Raw genomic sequence first — 18,460 nt, forward strand, 5'->3', positions numbered from 1 at the left:
GAACTCGTAATGACCTGGAGAATAATAATGGCAGGTCAGTTTTAGCATTCAGTGAACGTGGTAAAAAAAAATTAAAAAAAACCTCAGTGGTATTGCACTTTTTTTGCAATTTCACGGCGCTTGGAATTTTTTTCCCGTTTTCCCGTACACGGCATGGTAAAACTAGTAATGGCGTTAAAAAGTACAACTCGTCCCGCAAAAAATAAGCCCTAACATGGCCATATTGACCAAAAAATAAAAACGCTATGGCTCTGGGAACAAGTGGAGCAAAAAGCGAAAATGCAAAAACGGAAAATGCTCCGCGGCTTAAGGGGTTAATACATGTGAGGAATGTCTATTTCTTACACATTCCTCACATGTATTAAAACCGTCAAACAGTCGCAAATCATGCACACGGGAGCGATTCAACCATATCACCGAGCAGCTATAAATACTCGGAGCTCGGCCCGAGCATACTCGCCGAAAGGGTTAACAGAACATACTCGCTCAACACTAGTTTTAACCAAAGAAGCCCTTTAATGCAAACATGTCCATCCCAGTTAGAGTGTCGCCCAGTAGATGTGCAGGAGCCGCCAGTCAATGCTCCACTATAACAGCGAGAGCGGATAACAGATATTTGCATCTTGCTGTAGGTGGGCCCCTAGAGTTAATTTCCCCTGTGGGCCCCAGACACCGCAGTCCGACCCTGGTCATCAATATCAGATCAGTGAGGTTCCAACACACGGCCCCCTCACCAATAAGACAGCAGCTGGAAATACTCAGCGTAGAGAGCCCAAACAGCACAGCGCTGTACACTGTGTAGTGGCCGATCTTGGTACTGCAGCTCCTATTGAAATGATTGTGATCTGAGCTGTAGTACCCGAAACCAGCCATTGCACAGTGTGTGGAGCTGTGCTATTCCAGCTCTTAACACTGTGTACATCATCTTGCAGAAGTAGCTGATGTCTGGGGATTTCAGGTGTCAGACCCCCACTAATCACTGTATGAGTTCTGCTCTACTCCTTTATTAAAGGGGTGGTCTTGTGTTCCTCTCATCAGAAGCTGAAGATTTACAGTTCTGGCCGGTGGCTTGGCTGAGCCGCTTGTCTGAATTGTGCCCTCTTGCATTCTGCGGGCAGAGGCGGCTTTGCCTCTGCAGAATGGGACAGGCACAGGGGCGCTGAAGTCCACCAGTCTGCAAGTGAGCGCTTCTTGCCAAGGAGACCGGCCACTTCTCAGGTGGTCAGTAACCATAGCAATGAGCTGTACACTGCAGAATTAAAAATCTTTTCCTTCTTGAGAACAGAGAAGATTTTGAATAAGAAGGAAATTGCAAAGTTTCTTGTTTTTACAAGCTCTTTGCAATCTTAGCCTTTTAATACATTCATTTTATTTAGTTATATATTTATTTTACTCTCTTATATAGCGCCGTTAGATTTTGTAGCACCTTACAGACATTATCATCACTGTCCCCATTGGGGCTCACAATATGAATTCCCTATCAGTATGTCTTTGGAGTGTGGGAGGAAACCAGAGAACCCGGAGGAAACCCATACAAACACGGGGAGAACATACAAACTCCTTGCAGATGTTGTCCTTGCTATTATATGAACCCAGCCCCACAGCGTTAATCATTGACCCACCATGTTGCCCACATTCCTTGGCTTTTTTAAGATTTTCTGCAATGAATAAGAACACTGAAGAAAATCTAGATTGATCAACATTTCCTATCACAAATGCAGTTGCTGCAAAACTTGTCCATAGTCCTGTTCCCAGCTGAAAATTGGATACAAATGTATCTTGTGTAGACAATGCTCTGTGAGCTAAATAGCCGGGATCCACTGCTACAAGGCAGGAAACAGACAGATTCTGCTGATGGGTTCTGCTCCCAGAGCATTATTCAGCTCGGACATCTCAGCTCAGAGCAAAACCAGCTATAAGGCTGTGTGCACACCTAGCAGATTTGATGCAGATTTACATGCGTTTTTTCTGCCAGAGAGAAGCGTTTTCACATGCATTTTTTCAAGCAATTTTCCAAGCGATTTTGAGCATCACTTGGAAAAGTGCTTGACAAGTTGATCACACAATATAAATCCATGCAACCGACATGGATCTATAATGTGTGAACAACTTAGATGCTTTAAATGCAGCATCTATAGTAAAAAAAAGAATCAAAACGTTAATAAATTAAAAAAAACAACGGTATATTCACCTCTCCGGCGGCCCCCGGTCTGCTCTCCGGTCTCCTCCGGTCTGCTCCCGGCCGCGTCTTCTCTCTTCAGCGTCCCGCAGTGTACGGTCAGGACCTGCGGTGACGTCATTTAGTCAGCTGATGGTCACGCGACCATCACCTGATGCCGACGTCAGCGGTCATGCGACCATCACCTGACTAAATGACGTCAGCGCAGGTCCTGACAGTACAGACAGCAGACCGGAGGAGACCGGAGAGCAGACCGGGGGCCGCCGGAGAGGTGAATATACAGGTTTTGTTTGTTTTTAACTTTTTTATTTCTTTTTTTCACCGCGTGGTAGCCGGGATGAAGAGGAGTTGTAGTCTCGTCTTCCTCCCAGATACCACACGCATCGCGAATAAGCTTCAGCGTAATCGCAGTAGAAATGGTCATGCTGCGTTTTGCAAAGTAATGCGAATTCGTCGCGCAAATTAGCGCATCATGTGCACAGCACATCCGAATTCACATGGCTTTGCATGGCAGACTGTTCTACAAACGTTTTCGCAGCCGTAAAAATGCCGCAAAAATACTACAAAAACGCTACGTGGGCACATAGCCTAAGGCTGTGTGCCCACGACGCGTATTTTAAGCGTTTCCGCATGGCAAAAACACTGCAGAAACGCTTAAAGACGCATGTTAGAAGGTCTGCCATGTTCCCCAATGATAGTCCGCATGTGCTGTGCACATGCTGCGGAAATTTCCGCTGCGGATTATCATTGCGGAAAAAAACGCAGCACTACCAATTATTTTGCGGAAGCGCAGCGTTTTCCTGGCCATTGACTTGCATTGGAACGCATGGATTCCGCTTCACTAGATAAGCACATGCGGAATACATGCGTTCAATGTGCGGATGGTACCCGCGTGTGGAGGATGGGAGACTCTCCTCCGGACCCGGGTACCATAGAACCTGTCAAAATAAAGAATAAAATAAAAAATAAATGTTATATTTACCTTCTGACGGCCCCCGCTGCGCTCGTCCTCCCATGTCGGCAGCTCGCGATGGACTGAAGGACCAGCGCTGACGTCATAGTCATATGACAGCAGGTCCTTCAGTGTACCGCGATCTGCCGGCAGCCAGGACGGAGCGAAGCGAGACTGCGGAGGCCATCGGAAGGTAAGTATAGATTTATTTTTTTATTTTTAACCAGTCGTTGGGGTCACACTATATAAATCCATGCCGTTTTCATGGATTTCTATAGTGTGACCAAATTGACAAGCACTTTCCAAGTGATGCTAAAATCGCTTGTAAAGCGCTTGTCAACCCGCATGCGGAAATGCATGTGAAGAACGCTCCACTTCTGCATGTCCCTGGCAGGAAAAACGCATGTACAATCCGCATGTACAATCCGCATGTACAATCCGCATGTACAATCCGCATGTACAATCCGCATGTACAATCCGCATATACAATCCGCGTGTACAATCCGCATGTATAATCCGCATGTACAATCCGCATGTACAATCCGCATGTACAATCCGCATATACAATCCGCGTGTACAATCCGCATATACAATCCGCATGTACAATCCGCATATACAATCCGCATGTACAATCCGCATGTACAATCCGCATATACAATCCGCGTGTACAATCCGCATATACAATCCGCATGTATAATCCGCATGTACAATCCGCATGTACAATCCGCGTGTACAATCCGCATGTATAATCCGCATGTACAATCCGCGTGTACAATCCGCGTGTACAATCCGCGTGTACAATCCGCGTGTACAATCCGCATGTACAATCCGCGTGTACAATCCGCGTGTACAATCCGCATATACAATCCGCATGTACAATCCGCATGTACAATCCGCATATACAATCCGCATGTACAATCCGCATATACAATCCGCATGTACAATCTGCGTGTACAATCCGCATATACAATCCGCATGTACAATCCGCGTGTACAATCCGCGTGTACAATCCGCGTGTACAATCCGCGTGTACAATCCGCGTGTACAATCCGCATGTACAATCCGCATGTACAATCCGCATGCGTTTTTTCTGCCAGCGAGATGCAGAAACGCTCAGGAAAAATCCGGAGCATTTCTGCATCGTGGGCACATAGCCTAAGTCTCTGCATTTGTCTGCTTACACATCAGTACATTTCTGAACACATTCAGCAAAAATTGCAGTACATTTGTTAAAATTGGGCATATAGCATACTATAGGTGCTTCTCACAAAATTAGAATATCATCAAAAAGTTAATTTATTTCAGTTCTTCAATACAAATAGTAAAACTCATATTATATAGAGTCATTACAGACAGAGTGATCTATTTCAAGTGTTTATTTCTGTTAATGTTATTATCTCAGTAAATTAGAATACTTTATAACACCAGCTTGAAAAATGTTTTTAAAATCTGAAATGTTGTCCTACTGAAATGTATGTTCAGTAAATGCCCTCAATACTTGGCCAGGCTCCTTTTGCATCAATTACTGCATCAATGCGGCAATGTGGCATGGAGGCGATCAGCCTGTGACACTGCTGAGGTGTTATGGAAGCCCAGGTGGCTTTGATAGAAGCCTTCAGCTCGTCTGCATTGTTGTATCTGGGGTCTCATCTTCCTCTTGACAATACCCCATAGATTCTCTATAATAGATTCTCTATGGGGTTAAGGTCAGGTGAGTTTACTGCCAATCAAGCACAGTGATACTGTTGTGTGTAAACCAGGTATTGGTACTTTGGGCAGTGTGGACAGGGGCCAAGTCCTGCTGGAGAATGACATTTCCATCTCCCAAAAGCTTGTGGGCAGAGGGAAGCATGAAGGGCTCTACAATGTCCTGGTAGACGGGTGCGCTGACTTTGGTCTTGATAAAACACAGTGGACCTACACCAGCAGATGACATGGCTCCCCAAACCATCACCGATTGTGGAAACTTCACACGAGACCTCAAGCAGCTTGGATTGTGGCCTCTCCACTCTTCCTCCAGACTCTGGGACCTTGATTTCCAAATTAAATGCAAAATTTACTTTCATCGGAAAACAACACCTTGGACCACTGAGCAACAGTCCAGGTGTTTTTCTCCTTGGCCCAGGTAAGATGCTTCTGGCGTTGTCTATTGGTGATGAGTGGCTCGACACAAGGAATGTGACACTTGTAGCCCATGTCCTGGATACGTCTGTGTGTGGTGGCTCTTGAAGCAATGACTCCAGCAGCAGTCCACTCCTTGTGAATCTTCCCCAAATGTTTGAATGGCCTTTCCTTAACAATCTTTTCAAGGCTGCGGTTATCCCGGTTGCTTGTGCACCTCTTCCTACCACACTTTTTCTTTCCACTCAACTTTCCATAAATATGCTTGGATACAGCACTCTGTTAACAGCCAGCTTCTTTAGCAATGACCTTTTGTGGTTTACACTCCTTGTGGAGTGTGTCAATGACTGCCTTCTGGACATCTGTCAAGTCATCAGTCTTCCCCAGGATTGTGGAGCCTACTGAAACAGACAAAGGGACCTTTTTAAATGCGTAAGAAGCCTTTGCAGGTGTTTTTTGTTAACTATTCTAATTTACTGAGATAATGACTTTTGTGTTTTCATTGGCTGTAAGCCATCATTATCAACATTAACAGAAATAAACACTTGAAATAGATCACTCTGTAATGACTCTGTATAATATATGAGTTTCACTTTTTGGATTGAAGAACTGAAATAAACTTTTTGATTATATTCTAATTTTGTGAGAAGCACCTGTATGTTTGATGCATCTCATTAGCTAAGCTCAACCTCTTCCTTGCTTCACCTCAATTTGAGCCATAAATTGTGATATTTCATTTTGGTGCATTTTATGACTCCTTTTTGTCTCACTTTTCTCATAACTATTTTTTGTATAACTGAGGGAAAATAACAAAATCTTATTTGTTGTACTCAAGTTTTCACAGAAACATCTGATAAAGTGTTGACTTATTTTTCGGAGTTAAACTCTTCCTTTTGGCCCTCTATATATTTGAGTTTGACAGCCCTGATGTAGATGGATGATGATGTGGCAAGAAGGGGCAGAGGGGCAGAGCCTCCTGGCTCTCAGCTTCGCTCTCCACTGCTCACAGGAGACAGCAGTTACTTCACAAATGTAACTGATAGAAAAGATGTCACGTAAGAGGGGGTCAGGGGAGCGATGTGCTGCAGGAGGGGGAAGATTAGCCAGGGGAGTGGTGTGCTGCAGGGAGAGGAGGATTATGCAGGGGAGTGATGTAATGCAGGATAGGGAGAATCATGCAGGGAGCGATGTGCTGCAGGAAGAGGAGGATTAGGCAGGGAGCGCTGTGCTGCAGGAAGAGGAGGATTAGGCAGGGGAGTGATGTAATGCAGGAGGGGGAGGCTTAGGCAGGGAAGCGATGTGCTGCAGGAAGAGGTGGCTTATGCAGGGGAGTGATGTAATGCAATAGGAGAGGATTAGGCAGGGAGCGATATGCTGCAGGAAGTGCAGGATTTGGCAGTGGGCGATGTGGTGCAAGAGGGGATTTGGCAGTGGGTGATGTGGTGCAGGAAGGGGGAGATTTAGAAAGGGCACAATGTGCTGCAAGGAGGGGAGGATTAGACGGGAGCAATGTGCCGCAAGAGGGGGAGGTTTAGACAGGGGAGTGATGTGCTGCAGGAGTGGGAGAATTAAGCGGTGAGAAATATGCTGCAGGACGGGGAGGGTTAGGCAGGGGAGCAATGTGCTGCAGGTGGAAGGAGAATCTGTGACTACAGCCCAGTGTTTAAGGTTTATTGGAGCCTGTCTTTTTATATTTTATTGTTTTTTTATCTGACAAAGCTGCATAACATCTGACATGAAGTCCGCTTAGCAGTCACTGTCCCTGTAGATTGTTACTGTCCAGGTTCACCGCGGTCTCTTTTTGTTTTTAGTGCCAATCTGACAGCAGTGAAGGTTCCGCTGATAATGGCGGTCGGGTTCCGAATAGAATGTTCATGTCTGTTCTCATTGTAGTAACATCACGGAATATGCTAATTTCTTCTGACCACACCCGATGACTGAATAAAGGCGCCTCACCCACTTGTCTATGTCATCACTTTGTGGTGTCACAATGATCTAAGGGGATAAAAAAACGCTCCTGGCAGCTTTACAGTCATTCGTCCCTTCGTGTTAAAGGAGCAGGATGATAGAGCCGCACCATGCCAGCCAGAAGAAAAGAAAGTGGAGCCCTTCAAGATGATGAAGCAAGAAAGCAGACTGTGGAAGGCCATCCAGGACCAAGAGCATCATGAGGGCCTGGTAACGTATACTACACAACTGTTCTGTATATGCTCATGCCATGTAAACCTATGGTGGCCGATTCATCAAGGCTGGTGGATTTCTATACCAGCATTCATGAAGCGCCTATTGGAGGAACGTGCACCAAATTCATTAAAAAGACTAAACCTCTTAATGAACTTGACTCATCCTTAAAGGGGTTGTTCCCTTTCAATAAATGAATGTCCCTAGCTGCAGGTCATTTAATTAAAAAAAAGAGGTTCCACCATCTCAGAGCTGCAGCAGCTCAGTGCGCTCAGCTGGGCAGTCCGTCTGATTACATTTGTTGGTTGCGGCAGTATTGAGGTGATGTCAGTGCCATACACAATCCCAGGAATGGGTCAGGACAGCACAGTTTGATTCTTTATACCTGCAGCCAGGGTCATTCATTTATTGAAATATCCCCTTAAAGCTGACGTACTACACCTCAAGAAATGTACTCCAGTCAAAAGATGGAGTCAATTTCAGTCCTATTTTACACCACTTTTCCAGCCTAATTTGTAATAAGTTTTCAGGTAAAGCTAAGCCACAAGCGGTCCAGATAAGCTCTGTTCACTATTTAAGAAGTTAAAAGAGTGGGTGTAAAAAGGTCAGAGTATTTAAATGTAAGTTGTGCAGGAATTTACTGAGATTCAAACAGTTGTGCAACACATTTCCGGTGAAAACTGCTTGATGAAAAATGTTCCTTGAATAATATAACATTTCAGGTTAGTGGTAATAGATTTTATTATGGGACGTTGATCCAGGGAACTAGTCTGATTGCCATATGTGGAGTCGGGAAGGAATTTTTCCCCTAAAATGGGGCAATTAGCATCTGCCTCATGGGGTTTTTGCCTTCCTCTGGATCAACACATTAGCTTTTAGGTTGAACTTGATGGACTTGTGTCTTTCAACCTTAAAACTATGAAACTGTCCCTGTATTGAGGTTCAAGGGTGAAGCCCAGGGTTCATTTGGAACCATCAGAAATGGTGTGTTTTGCGCCCAGTCTGTCCAAGGAAGCCTGTTTGAGCCAACGGCCTCAGAAATATCCTAACATTTCAGAAAGTAGCAATAGTTAGGGTGGCTGAACCATTCTAGCCTTAAGTTTGCCCCTCCAGTCAGCATCTACTATGTAGATGCAATCAAGGCCATGTAATAAGTCTTTATCGCTGTACAGGGCTGTAAGAGTGAAGGCCAGAGTTCCTTTGGAACCTGTAGGATAGACTGGCTTTTGCCAAGTCTTTCCAAAGATGTTTTTTTGAGCCATAGGCCTCAGACAGGTCCTAACAAGAAAGTGGCATTAGATAGGTTTTTCTTTAGTTAGGATTGATTCAACTACGCAAGCCTCAAGCGCACTCCTCCGGCCAGCAGCTACTCTGTAGATGCAACCCTGGGCCTATGGTAAGTATCTATCCCTGTACAGGGGTGTAATGGTAAAAACCTGGGTTCCCTTGGGATCTGCAGAATGGAGTAGCTTGCGCCAAGTCTGTCCGAGGAAGTCTGTTTGAGCCAACAGCCTTAAACAGATCCCAGTATTTAGGAAAAAAAAAAGCTTCAGTTAGAGTTGAATCAACCACTATAGCCTCAAGCTCGCTCCTCCGGCCAGCAGCTACTCTGTAGATGCAGCCCTGGGCCTATGGTAAGTATCTATCCATGTACAGGCGTGTAATGGTAAAGGCCAGGGTTCCCTTGGGATCTGCAGAATGGAGTAGCTTGCGCCAAGTCTGTCCGAGAAAGCCTTTTTGAGCTGATGGATTTAAACAAATTTCAACATTTAGGAAAAAAGCATTAATCTATTTCAGTTAGAGTTAATTCAATTACTCTAGCATAAAGATCCTAATTCACTTTGTCTAAAGGAAGTTAGTTGGCAAATTTTTATTGTGTGAGCAATGAGGTTATGGAACTCTCTACCACATGAACTTGAAATACTTAATTTTCTAAAAAAAATTCAAGGAGGGCATATGTGTGCCTTTCTTGAATAATATAAAATTGCAGGTTATCCGTACTAGATTTTGTTATGGGACGTTGATCCAGGGAACTAGTCTGATTGCCATATGTGGAGTCGGGAAGGAATTTTCCTCTAATATGGGGCAATTAGCATCTGCCTCATGGGGTTTTTGCCTTCCTCTGGATCAACACATTAGCTTTTAGGTTGAATTTGATGGACTTGTGTCTTTCAACCTTAAAACTATGAAACTGTCCATGTATTGAGGTTCAAGGGTGAAGCCCAGGGTTCATTTGGAAACATCAGAAATGGTGTGTTTTGCGCCCAGTCTGTCCAAGGAAGCCTGTTTGAGCCAACGGCCTCAGAAATATCCTAACATTTAAGAAAGTAGCAATAGTTAGGGTTGGCTGAACCATTCTAGCCTTAAGTTTGCCCCTCCAGTCAGTATCTACTATGTAGATGCAATCAAGGCCCTGCAATAAGTCTTTATCGCTGTACAGAGCTGAAAGAGTAAAGGCCAGAGTTCCTTTGGAACCTGTAGGATAGACTGGCTTTTGCCAAGTCTTTCCAAAGAAGCTTTTTTGAGCCATAGGCCTCAGACAGGTCCTAACAAGAAAGTGGCATTAGATAGGTTTTTCTTTAGTTAGGATTGATTCAACTACTCAAGCCTCAAGCGCACTCCTCCGGCCAGCAGCTACTCTGTAGATGCAACCCTGGGCCTATGGTAAGTATCTATCCCTGTACAGGGGTGTAATGGTAAAAAACAGGGTTCCCTTGGGATCTGCAGAATGGAGTAGCTTGCGCCAAGTCTGTCCGAGGAAGTCTGTTTGAGCCAACAGCCTTAAAAAGATCCCAGTATTTAGGAAAAAAAAGCTTTAGTTAGAGTTGAATCAACCACGATAGCCTCAAGCTCGCTCCTCCGGCCAGCAGCTACTCTGTAGATGCAGCCCTGGGCCTATGGTAAGTATCTATCCCTGTACAGGGGTGTAATGGTAAAGGCCAGGGTTCCCTTGGGATCTGCAGAATGGAGTAGCTTGCGCCAAGTCTGTCCGAGAAAGCCTTTTTGAGCTGATGGATTTAAACAAATTTCAACATTTAGGAAAAAAGCATTAATCTATTTCAGTTAGAGTTAATTCAATTACTCTAGCATAAAGATCCTAATTCACTTTGTCTAAAGGAAGTTAGTTGGCAAATTTTTATTGTGTGAGCAATGAGGTTATGAAACTCTCTACCACATGAAATTGAAATACTTAATTTTCTAAAAAAAATTCAAGGAGGGCATGTGTGTGCCTTTCTTGAATAATATAAAATTGCAGGTTATCCGTACTAGATTTTGTTATGGGACGTTGATCCAGGGAACTAGTCTGATTGCCATATGTGGAGTCGGGAAGGAATTTTTCCCCTAATATGGGGCAATTAGCATCTGCCTCATGGGGTTTTTGCCTTCCTCTGGATCAACACATTAGCTTTTAGGTTGAACTTGATGGACTTGTGTCTTTCAACCTTAAAACTATGAAACGGTCCCTGTATAGAGGTTCAAGGGTGAAGCCCAGGGTTCATTTGGAAACATCAGCAATGGTGTGTTTTGCGCCCAGTCTGTCCAAGGAAGCCTGTTTGAGCCAACGGCCTCAGAAATATCTTAACATTTAAGAAAGCAGCAATAGTTAGGGTTGGCTGAACCATTCTAGCCTTAAGTTTGCCCCTCCAGTCAGCATCTACTATGTAGATGCAATCAAGGCCCTGTAATAAGTCTTTATCGCTGTATAGGGCTGTAAGAGTGAAGGCCAGAGTTCCTTTGGAACCTGTAGGATAGACTGGCTTTTGCCAAGTCTTTCCAAAGAAGCTTTTTGAGCCATAGGCCTCAGACAGGTCCTAACAAGAAAGTGGCATTAGATAGGTTTTTCTTTAGTTAGGATTGATTCAACTACTCAAGCCTCAAGCGCACTCCTCCGGCCAGCAGCTACTCTGTAGATGCAACCCTGGGCCTATGGTAAGTATCTATCCCTGTACAGGGGTGTAATGGTAAAAACCAGGGTTCCCTTGGGATCTGCAGAATGGAGTAGCTTGCGCCAAGTCTGTCCGAGGAAGTCTGTTTGAGCCAACAGCCTTAAACAGATCCCAGTATTTAGGAAAAAAAAGCTTTAGTTAGAGTTGAATCAACCACTATAGCCTCAAGCTCGCTCCTCCGGCCAGCAGCTACTCTGTAGATGCAGCCCTGGGCCTATGGTAAGTATCTATCCCTGTACAGGGGTGTAATGGTAAAGGCCAGGGTTCCCTTGGGATCTGCAGAATGGAGTAGCTTGCGCCAAGTCTGTCCGAGAAAGCCTTTTTGAGCTGATGGATTTAAACAAATTTCAACATTTAGGAAAAAAGCATTAATCTATTTCAGTTAGAGTTAATTCAATTACTCTAGCATAAAGATCCTAATTCACTTTGTCTAAAGGAAGTTAGTTGGCAAATTTTTATTGTGTGAGCAATGAAGTTATGAAACTCTCTACCACATGAAATTGAAATACTTAATTTTCTAAAAAAAATTCAAGGAGGGCATGTGTGTGCCTTTCTTAAATAATATAAAATTGCACGTTATCCGTACTAGATTTTGTTATGGGACGTTGATCCAGGGAACTAGTCTGATTGCCATATGTGGAGTCGGGAAGGAATTTTTCCCCTAATATGGGGCAATTAGCATCTGCCTCATGGGGTTTTTGCCTTCCTCTGGATCAACACATTAGCTTTTAGGTTGAACTTGACAGACTTGTGTCTTTCAACCTTAAAACTATGAAACGGTCCCTGTATAGAGGTTCAAGGGTGAAGCCCAGGGTTCATTTGGAAACATCAGAAATGGTGTGTTTTGCGCCAAGTCTGTCCAAGGAAGCCTGTTTGAGCCAATAGCCTCAGAAATATCCTAACATTTAAGAAAGTAGCAATAGTTAGGGTTGGCTGAACCATTCTAACTTTAAGTTTGCCCCTCCAGTCAGCATCTACTATGTAGATGCAATCAAGGCCCTGTAATAAGTCTTTATCACTGTACAGGGCTGTAAGAGTGAAGGCCAGAGTTCCTTTGGAACCTGTAGGATAGACTGGCTTTTGCCAAGTCTTTCCAAAGAAGCTTTTTTTAGCCATAGGCCTCAGACAGGTCCTAACAAGAAAGTGTCATTAGATAGGTTTTTCTTTAGTTAGGATTGATTCAACTACTCAAGCCTCAAGCGCACTCCTCCGGGCAGCAGCTACTCTGTAGATGCAACCCTGGGCCTATGGTAAGTATCTATCCCTGTACAGGTGTGTAATGGTAAAAACCAGGGTTCCCTTGGGATCTGCAGAATGGAGTAGCTTGCGCCAAGTCTGTCCGAGGAAGTCTGTTTGAGCCAACAGCCTTAAACAGATCCCAGTATTTAGGAAAAAAAAGCTTTAGTTAGAGTTGAATCAACCACTATAGCCTCAAGCTCGCTCCTCCGGCCAGCAGCTACTCTGTAGATGCAGCCCTGGGCCTATGGTAAGTATCTATCCCTGTACAGGGGTGTAATGGTAAAGGCCTGGGTTCCCTTGGGATCTGCAGAATGGAGTAGCTTGCGCCAAGTCTGTCCGAGAAAGCCTTTTTGAGCTGATGGATTTAAACAAATTTCAACATTTAGGAAAAAAGCATTAATCTATTTCAGTTAGAGTTAATTCAATTACTCTAGCATAAAGATCCTAATTCACTTTGTCTAAAGGAAGTTAGTTGGCAAATTTTTATTGTGTGAGCAATGAGGTTATGAAACTCTCTACCACATGAAATTGAAATACTTAATTTTCGAAAAAAAATTCAAGGAGGGCATGTGTGTGCCTTTCTTGAATAATATAAAATTGCAGGTTATCCGTACTAGATTTTGTTATGGGACGTTGATCCAGGGAACTAGTCTGATTGCCATATGTGGAGTCGGGAAGGAATTTTTCCCCTAATATGGGGCAATTAGCATCTGCCTCATGGGGTTTTTGCCTTCCTCTGGATCAACACATTAGCTTTTAGGTTGAACTTGATGGACTTGTGTCTTTCAACCTTAAAACTATGAAACGGTCCCTGTATAGAGGTTCAAGGGTGAAGCCCAGGGTTCATTTGGAAACATCAGAAATGGTGTGTTTTGCGCCAAGTCTGTCCAAGGAAGCCTGTTTGAGCCAACGGCCTCAGAAATATCCTAACATTTAAGAAAGTAGCAATAGTTAGGGTTGGCTGAACCATTCTAACCTTAAGTTTGCCCCTCCAGTCAGCATCTACTATGTAGATGCAATCAAGGTCCTGTAATAAGTCTTTATCACTGTACAGGGATGTAAGAGTGAAGGTCAGAGTTCCTTTGGAACCTGTAGGATAGACTGGCTTTTGCCAAGTTTTTCCAAAGAAGCTTTTTTGAGCCATAGGCCTCAGACAGGTCCTAACAAGAAAGTGTCATTAGATAGGTTTTTCTTTAGTTAGGATTGACTCAACTACTCAAGCCTCAAGCGCACTCCTCCGGCCAGCAGCTACTCTGTAGATGCAACCCTGGGCCTATGGTAAGTATCTATCCCTGTACAGGGGTGTAATGGTAAAAACCAGGGTTCCCTTGGGATCTGCAGAATGGAGTAGCTTGCGCCAAGTCTGTCCGAGGAAGTCTGTTTGAGCCAACAGCCTTAAACAGATCCCAGTATTTAGGAAAAAAAAGCTTTAGTTAGAGTTGAATCAACCACTATAGCCTCAAGCTCGCTCCTCCGGCCAGCAGCTACTCTGTAGATGCAACCCTGGGCCTATGGTAAGTATCTATCCCTGTACAGGGGTGTAATGGTAAAGGCCAGGGTTCCCTTGGGATCTGCAGAATGGAGTAGCTTGCGCCAAGTCTGTCCGAGAAAGCCTTTTTGAGCTGATGGATTTAAACAAATTTCAACATTTAGGAAAAAAGCATTAATCTATTTCAGTTAGAGTTAATTCAATTACTCTAGCATAAAGATCCTAATTCACTTTGTCTAAAGGAAGTTAGTTGGCAAATTTTTATTGTGTGAGCAATGAGGTTATGAAACTCTCTACCACATGAAATTGAAATACTTAATTTTCTAAAAAAAATTCAAGGAGGGCATGTGTGTGCCTTTCTTGAATAATATAAAATTGCAGGTTATCCGTACTAGATTTTGTTATGGGACGTTGATCCAGGGAACTAGTCTGATTGCCATATGTGGAGTCGGGAAGGAATTTTTCCCCTAATATGGGGCAATTAGCATCTGCCTCATGGGGTTTTTGCCTTCCTCTGGATCAACACATTAGCTTTTAGGTTGAACTTGATGGACTTGTGTCTTTCAACCTTAAAACTATGAAACGGTCCCTGTATAGAGGTTCAAGGGTGAAGCCCAGGGTTCATTTGGAAACATCAGAAATGGTGTGTTTTGCGCCCAGTCTGTCCAAGGAAGCCTGTTTGAGCCAACGGCCTCAGAAATATCCTAACATTTAAGAAAGTAGCAATAGTTAGGGTGGGTGATCCATTCTAGCCTTAAGTTCGTCCCTCCAGTCAGCATCTACTATGTAGATGCAATCGAAGGCCCTGTAATAAGTCTTTATCACTGTACAGGGCTGTAAGAGTGAAGGCCAGAGTTCCTTTGGAACCTGTAGGATAGACTGGCTTTTGCCAAGTCTTTCCAAAGAAGCTTTTTTGAGCTATAGGCCTCAGACAGGTCCTAACAAGAAAGTGTCATTAGATAGGTTTTTCTTTAGTTAGGATTGATTCAACTACTCAAGCCTCAAGCGCACTCCTCCGGCCAGCAGCTACTCTGTAGATGCAACCCTGGGCCTATGGTAAGTATCTATCCCTGTACAGGTGTGTAATGGTAAAAACCAGGGTTCCCTTGGGATCTGCAGAATGGAGTAGCTTGCGCCAAGTCTGTCCGAGGAAGTCTGTTTGAGCCAACAGCCTTAAACAGATCCCAGTATTTAGGAAAAAAAAGCTTTAGTTAGAGTTGAATCAACCACTATAGCCTCAAGCTCGCTCCTCCGGCCAGCAGCTACTCTGTAGATGCAGCCCTGGGCCTATGGTAAGTATCTATCCCTGTACAGGGGTGTAATGGTAAAGGCCAGGGTTCCCTTGGGATCTGCAGAATGGAGTAGCTTGCGCCAAGTCTGTCCGAGAAAGCCTTTTTGAGCTGATGGATTTAAACAAATTTCAACATTTAGGAAAAAAGCATTAATCTATTTCAGTTAGAGTTAATTCAATTACTCTAGCATAAAGATCCTAATTCACTTTGTCTAAAGGAAGTTAGTTGGCAAATTTTTATTGTGTGAGCAATGAGGTTATGAAACTCTCTACCACATGAAATTGAAATACTTAATTTTCTAAAAAAAATTCAAGGAGGGCATGTGTGTGCCTTTCTTGAATAATATAAAATTGCAGGTTATCCGTACTAGATTTTGTTATGGGACGTTGATCCAGGGAACTAGTCTGATTGCCATATGTGGAGTCGGGAAGGAATTTTTCCCCTAATATGGGGCAATTAGCATCTGCCTCATGGGGTTTTTGCCTTCCTCTGGATCAACACATTAGCTTTTAGGTTGAACTTGATGGACTTGTGTCTTTCAACCTTAAAACTATGAAACGGTCCCTGTATAGAGGTTCAAGGGTGAAGCCCAGGGTTCATTTGGAAACATCAGAAATGGTGTGTTTTGCGCCCAGTCTGTCCAAGGAAGCCTGTTTGAGCCAACGGCCTCAGAAATATCCTAACATTTAAGAAAGTAGCAATAGTTAGGGTGGGTGATCCATTCTAGCCTTAAGTTCGTCCCTCCAGTCAGCATCTACTATGTAGATGCAATCGAAGGCCCTGTAATAAGTCTTTATCACTGTACAGGGCTGTAAGAGTGAAGGCCAGAGTTCCTTTGGAACCTGTAGGATAGACTGGCTTTTGCCAAGTCTTTCCAAAGAAGCTTTTTTGAGCCATAGGCCTCAGACAGGTCCTAACAAGAAAGTGTCATTAGATAGGTTTTTCTTTAGTTAGGATTGATTCAACTACTCAAGCCTCAAGCGCACTCCTCCGGCCAGCAGCTACTCTGTAGATGCAACCCTGGGCCTATGGTAAGTATCTATCCCTGTACAGGTGTGTAATGGTAAAAACCAGGGTTCCCTTGGGATCTGCAGAATGGAGTAGCTTGCGCCAAGTCTGTCCGAGGAAGTCTGTTTGAGCCAACAGCCTTAAACAGATCCCAGTATTTAGGAAAAAAAAGCTTTAGTTAGAGTTGAATCAACCACTATAGCCTCAAGCTCGCTCCTCCGGCCAGCAGCTACTCTGTAGATGCAGCCCTGGGCCTATGGTAAGTATCTATCCCTGTACAGGGGTGTAATGGTAAAGGCCAGGGTTCCCTTGGGATCTGCAGAATGGAGTAGCTTGCGCCAAGTCTGTCCGAGAAAGCCTTTTTGAGCTGATGGATTTAAACAAATTTCAACATTTAGGAAAAAAGCATTAATCTATTTCAGTTAGAGTTAATTCAATTACTCTAGCATAAAGATCCTAATTCACTTTGTCTAAAGGAAGTTAGTTGGCAAATTTTTATTGTGTGAGCAATGAGGTTATGAAACTCTCTACCACATGAAATTGAAATACTTAATTTTCTAAAAAAAATTCAAGGAGGGCATGTGTGTGCCTTTCTTGAATAATATAAAATTGCAGGTGATCCGTACTAGATTTTGTTATGGGACGTTGATCCAGGGAACTAGTCTGATTGCCATATGTGGAGTCGGGAAGGAATTTTTCCCCTAATATGGGGCAATTAGCATCTGCCTCATGGGGTTTTTGCCTTCCTCTGGATCAACACATTAGCTTTTAGGTTGAACTTGATGGACTTGTGTCTTTCAACCTTAAAACTATGAAACGGTCCCTGTATAGAGGTTCAAGGGTGAAGCCCAGGGTTCATTTGGAAACATCAGAAATGGTGTGTTTTGCGCCAAGTCTGTCCAAGGAAGCCTGTTTGAGCCAACGGCCTCAGAAATATCCTAACATTTAAGAAAGTAGCAATAGTTAGGGTTGGCTGAACCATTCTAACCTTAAGTTTGCCCCTCCAGTCAGCATCTACTATGTAGATGCAATCAAGGTCCTGTAATAAGTCTTTATCACTGTACAGGGATGTAAGAGTGAAGGTCAGAGTTCCTTTGGAACCTGTAGGATAGACTGGCTTTTGCCAAGTTTTTCCAAAGAAGCTTTTTTGAGCCATAGGCCTCAGACAGGTCCTAACAAGAAAGTGTCATTAGATAGGTTTTTCTTTAGTTAGGATTGACTCAACTACTCAAGCCTCAAGCGCACTCCTCCGGCCAGCAGCTACTCTGTAGATGCAACCCTGGGCCTATGGTAAGTATCTATCCCTGTACAGGGGTGTAATGGTAAAAACCAGGGTTCCCTTGGGATCTGCAGAATGGAGTAGCTTGCGCCAAGTCTGTCCGAGGAAGTCTGTTTGAGCCAACAGCCTTAAACAGATCCCAGTATTTAGGAAAAAAAAGCTTTAGTTAGAGTTGAATCAACCACTATAGCCTCAAGCTCGCTCCTCCGGCCAGCAGCTACTCTGTAGATGCAACCCTGGGCCTATGGTAAGTATCTATTCCTGTACAGGGGTGTAATGGTAAAGGCCAGGGTTCCCTTGGGATCTGCAGAATGGAGTAGCTTGCGCCAAGTCTGTCCGAGGAAGTCTTTTTGAGCCAATGGCCTTAGACAGAACCCATCATTTAGTAATAAAAAAGCTTTAGTTAGAGTTATAGCCTCAAGCTCGCTCCTCTGGCCAGCAGCTACTCTGTAGATGCAACCCTGAGCATGTGGTAAGTCTCCATTCCTGTAAAGGGGTGTAATGGTAAAGATCAGGGTTCCTTTTGACCTGCTTATGCCAAGTCTGTCAAAGGAAGCCTTTTTGAGCTGATGGCTCTAAACAGATCCTAATGTTTAGGAAAACAGCTTATGTGTATTTCAGTTAGATTAAAAGTAAAGCCAACAAAAGAGAATTTAACTTTCCCCAAAAAATCAATTATTAATATAGCATTTACCTGCCCAGATCTCAGAACTAATGCACTATTAGGATGTAGCAATCCCATATAATTTTGTGTGCAGTTTTAATACTATGTA

Source organism: Phyllobates terribilis, unplaced genomic scaffold (genome assembly GCF_046119375.1).
Source record: "Phyllobates terribilis strain yellow unplaced genomic scaffold, ASM4611937v1 Scaffold_189__1_contigs__length_3638672, whole genome shotgun sequence".
NCBI classification, from domain to species: Eukaryota; Metazoa; Chordata; class Amphibia; order Anura; family Dendrobatidae; genus Phyllobates; species Phyllobates terribilis.